Here is a 6,000-nt window from a genome sequence, read left to right on the forward strand (position 1 = left end):
TGTTCTCGATGATTCACGAACAATTGTGTGTAAATAAATATGTAAATATATATACATGTAAATATATATAAATATAAATATAAATATAAATGTAAACATTAATTTGAAATGATAAAATACGGTTTAATCATCTAAATTGAAAATGTGAAATCGGATACAAAATAAGTATGTTGTCATTAAAATGAATCCATATTATAGATGATTTATAATTTTAATGGAATATATATAAAAGTTAAAATATTATATGTTGAAATTTATATTTTTATTTTCTATGATCAGATAATGTAATATGGTGATTAAATATATATAATACTTATATATGTAATACAATTATAGTTTTATATTTAATAAGCAAACATATATTATATAATGTATTTATATTAACATGTATAAATATTAATATCGGTATACTATTAGTTAATATATTATATAGAATTTGACACATTTAATTTGTTATTAGAGTTAGTAGTAAAATTATAATTTTAAGATATTATGATTATTTGTTATTATTATTTTCTTTATCAATATTATTAGTAGTATTAATATAGTTATATTTATTAGAAAATAATACAATCTATTATTATTATCATTAATAAATTATTATCATTTTTATGATTTTGGTATCATTATTATTTATCATTATTGATATAATAATTATTAATATTATTAATAATATATTTATTAATTATTAATATTAATTTAATTATATATATATATATATATATATATATATATATATATATATATATATATATATATATATATATATATATATATATATATATATATATATATATATATATATATATATATATATATATATATATATATATATATATATATATATATATATATATATATATATATCAAAACTGGTACGATTTCTGTAGGCAATCACCATCGAAGCTTTTAGCTTTTGTTTCTGTCTTAAATCTGTTAACCATCAACCTCAGATCACAATGAAAACAAAAATTTGATCAACATCATTCACAACTTTTATTTCTTTATTTAATTTCCCGTACTGAACGAATATTTATTGTCCCAAATCTGTTAGATGTCTAAACGAATCAATTTCAATCAATTTAACTATTAATTTAAGTACTCATTCACATTATATATATGCACTTATGCAATTTGAGAATTAAAAACACAGAAAAAATAAAATGAAAAAAAAGAAAGCTCGTATCTCTCTGTTCTTGCCTCATTTTCAATTTTCCCGATTTCGAAATAAATTTCAAAATGTGTTAATGGAGTTGTGTTAGGAATCTTTTGATCAAACTATCTGTAAAATTTCAACTCCTAATTCCTCAAATTGAAATCGAATTTTTGAAGTCAAAGTTCTTATATAAAAAGTCAAACAATTTTTTTTTCATAAAATTCGAGGTTGTTGTGATGTTTTAGATTCAATTGAGGATTTCTAAAGTTTGTAGGAAGGATTTCAAACTTATTTCATGTAGGAATTGTGGTCTAAAACAGTCTAAATTTTAAAATCAATGTTGGAATTATAAGTGTTCTTCGCGAAGCCTACAGTAGGTTTAAAAATTTTTATTTTTTTCTGTTGAATCTATTTAACCACTACAATTCAATACCAACACACTTACAAGTCTTAACTTAAATTTATAAATTCGCTTTATGTTTGAATAAATCTTTTGGCCGATTGAAATTGAAGAAGAAGAAGAAGAAGAAGAGAAATACAGATAAAATGTTGTAAAAGAAATAAAATCCATTTTAAATCAGAAAGACGATTTAGAGCTGATGGTCATGGGATGTTATGGTGAGCGGGAGGTCGCGGGTTCGAGCCTCGCTTGAGGCATTTTTTTTATAAAAAGCTTAATTGAAGGTAGATTTCTTTTTATTATGTTATATTTATATTTATTATTATTATTATTGTTATTATTATTAATTGTTATTGTTGATATTAATTATTGTTATCATTATAAGTATTATAATATTTATTATTATTATTGTTACTAAAATAGGTATATCTATAAAAGTTGTCATTTAGTATCATTTCTATTAGTATAATAACACATTTAAAATTTGTAATATCATTATTATTGTTATAAGTACTATCTTAACATTATCATTATTATTATTATTATTATTATTATTATTATTATTATTATTATTATTATTATTATTATTATTATTATTATTATTATTATTATTATTATTATTATTATTATTATTATTATTATTATTATATTTATTAACAGTGCTATTATTATTATTAAAACTTATTATCATTACTAACCATTTATTTAAAGTTATCATTTTAAAACAAAAAGTATTATGATTATTAGTAATAACAATATCATTATTATTAAAAGTATTATGATGATAAAAAATAAAAGTTTTAAAAATATTATTATTTTAGTGACCCGAACTTTTTCATGTTTATATATATTAAATGAAATTGATTTTTACATAATTAAATGTTTTCAACATGTTAAGTAATCAAACTTTTTAAGACTTGATTATTTGAAATGAGTTTCATGTAGACAATTGACCACCCAAGTTGACCGGCGATTCACGAACGTTAAAACTTGTAAAAACGACATGACGATATATATATATATATGGATATACATATAGTTAACATGAGATTATGATAAGTGAGTATCTCTATAAGTATATTAACAATGAGTTATATACATAAAAACAAGACTACTAACTTAAGGATTTTGAAACGAGACATATATGTAACGATTATCGTTGTAACGACATTTAAATGTATATATATCATATTAAGATATATTAATATATCATAATATCATGATAAGATAATAATTTAACATCTCATTAGATATAATAAACAATGGGTTAACAACATTAAATGAGATTGTTAACTTAAAGGTTTCAAAACAACACTTACATGTAACGACTAACGATGACTTAACGACTCAGTTAAAATGTATATACATGTAGTGTATTTAGATGTATTAATATACTTTTAGAAGACTTCAAGACATATATCAAAACACTAATACTTAACGAAAATGGGTACAGTTACATTCCCATTCTTTTTTCATCAAGAATTCTAGTCGTATTCATACCCGTATTACACACAGCTTCTAGACGTACTTACTGTGGGTATATACCAATAGGAACTAGCATGGGATTCCACTCTTGATTATGTCATGTATGACTAATCAATTTTAACTTCTACCATGAACTATTCAACTAACTAGAACTCCTTTTAACCCCACTCACCACTCACCACTTACCACTCATCATTCACTCCATTTCACTTCCAATTCTCTTTCTAATTCTCTCTCAACACACACACACACACACTTATGAATAAATTTTTTCAGTAGCTATTCATCATCTTCATCAAAAATTACATCAAGAATCAAGCTATAATCATCTTAGGAAGAACACTTCAAGAACACTTCGAAAATCCTTTCAAGTTTACTAGTTTACATCCAAGCTTTCTAATCCATTCCAAGTAATCATATAAGATCAAGAAACCTTTGTTATTTACATTAGGTTATCTTTCTTATTCAAGGTAATAATCATATTAAAACTTTGATTCAATTTCTATAACTATAAACTATCTTAATTTGAGTAAAAAATCTTACTTGAACTTGTTTTTGTGTCATGATCCTACTTCAAGAACTTTCAAGCCATCCAAGATCCTTTGAAGCAAGATCATTTCTTGTCACTTCCAGTGGGTTTACCTACTAAACTTAAGGTAGTAATGATGTTCATAACATCATTCGATTCATACATATAAAACTATCTTATTCGAAGATTTAAACTTGTAATCACTAGAACATAGTTTAGTTAATTCTAAACTTGTTCGCAAATAAAGTTAATCCTTCTAAATTGACTTTTAAAATCAACTAAACACATGTTCTATATCTATATGATATGCTAACTTAATGATTTAAAACCTGGAAACACGAAAAACACCGTAAAACCGGACATACGCCGTCGTAGTAACACCGCGGGCTGTTTTGGGTTTGATAATTAAAAACTATGATAAACTTTGATTTAAAAGTTGTTCTTCCGGGAAAATGATTTTTCTTATGAACATGAAACTATATATAAAAATCATGGTTAAACTCAAAGGGGAAGTATGTTTTTCAAAATGGTCATCAAGACGTCGTTCTTTCGACTGAAATGACTACCTCTTACAAAAATAACTTGTAACTTATATTTCTGACTATAAAATTATACTTTTTATGTATAGATTCATAAAATATAGTTCAATATGAAACCATAGCAATTTGATTCACTCAAAACGGATTTAAAACGAAGAAGTTATGGGTAAAACAAGATTGGATATTTTTTTATTGTTGTAGCTACGGGAAATATTATAACAATTCTATACAAATCATAACTTAACAAACTTATATTGTATTATTCATGTATTCTAATATATATTATGTAATCTTGGGATACCATAGACACGTATACAATGTTTTGACATATCATATCGACCCATCTATATAATATATTTTGGAACAACCATAGACAGTCTATATGCAGTAATGTTGGAGTTAGCTATACAGGGTTGAGGTTGATTCCAAAATAATATATATAGTTTGAGTTGTGATCTAGCCTGAGGCTTGTATACACTGGGTCGTGGATTGATCCAAGATAATTTATATTTATTTCTGTACATCTAACTATGGACAACTAGTTGTAGGTTATTAACGAGGACAGCTGACTTAATAAGCTTAAAACATTATAACGTATTAAAAAATGTTGTAAATATATTTTGAGCATACTTTGATATATATGTACATATTTGTATAGGTTCGTGAATCGACCAGTGGCCAAGTCTTACTTCCCGACGAAGTAAAAATTTGTGAAAGTGAGTTATAGTCCCACTTTTAAAATCTAATATTTTGGGATGAGAATATATGCAGTTTTATAAATGTTTTACGAAATAGACACAAGTAAATGAAACTACATTATATGGTTGAATGATCGAAGCCGAATATGCCCCTTTTGCTTGGTAACCTAAGAATTAGTAAATCGATCTACTAATTGACGCGAATCCTAAAGATAGATCTATTGGGCCTAACGAACCCCATCCAAAGTACCGGATGCTTTAGTACTTCGAATTCGTTTATATCATGTCCGAAGAATTTCCCGGAATGATAGGGGATATTCTTATATGCATCTTGTTAATGTCGGTTACCAGGTGTTCACCATATGAATGATTTATATCTCTATGTATGGGATGTATATTGAAATATGAAATCTTGTGGTCTATTATTGCGATTTGATAAATATATAGGTTAAACCTATAACTCACCAACATTTGTGTTGGCATTTTAAGCATGTTTATTCTCAGGTGATTATTAAGAGCTTCCGCTGTTGCATACTAAAATAAGGACAAGATTTGGAGTCCATGCTTGTATGATATTGTGTAAAAACTGCATTCAAGAAACTTATTTTTGATGTAATATATTCTTATTGTAAACCATTATGTAATGGTCGTGTGTAAACAGTATATTTTAGATTATCATTATTTGATAATCTACGTAATGCTTTTTAAACCTTTATCGATAAAATAAAGGTTATGCTTGTTTTAAAAAATGAATGCAGTCTTTGAAAAACGTCTCATGTAGAGGTCAAAACCTCGCGACGAAATCAATTAATATGGAACGTTTATAATCAATATGAACGGGACATTTCAGTTGGTATCAGAGCTGGTATAACGCCGTCCATGTGTGGCGGGTTAGTCGTAAAGGAGGTTCTCACTGTGTTACCTGTGACGAAGCATTGGCTCTTACTCCTTGCGATCCCTTACGAGGGTTGGCAGTAGCCGAGAGGCAAACCCTAAAATCAGTATCTGAGGTACTGTGACGACCCGAAAATTTCCGACCAAATTTAAACTTAACCTTTATATGTTTCCGACACGATAAGCAGAATTTGTAATGTTGAATCTCAAAAAGTTTGGAACTATATTCATGTAATCAATTATCCTTTGACCGTGTTCGACGATTCACGAACAATTATGTGTATATAGATATGTATATA

The sequence above is a fragment of the Rutidosis leptorrhynchoides genome, chromosome 5, assembly GCF_046630445.1.
Source record: "Rutidosis leptorrhynchoides isolate AG116_Rl617_1_P2 chromosome 5, CSIRO_AGI_Rlap_v1, whole genome shotgun sequence".
In the NCBI taxonomy this organism is placed as follows: Eukaryota; Viridiplantae; Streptophyta; class Magnoliopsida; order Asterales; family Asteraceae; genus Rutidosis; species Rutidosis leptorrhynchoides.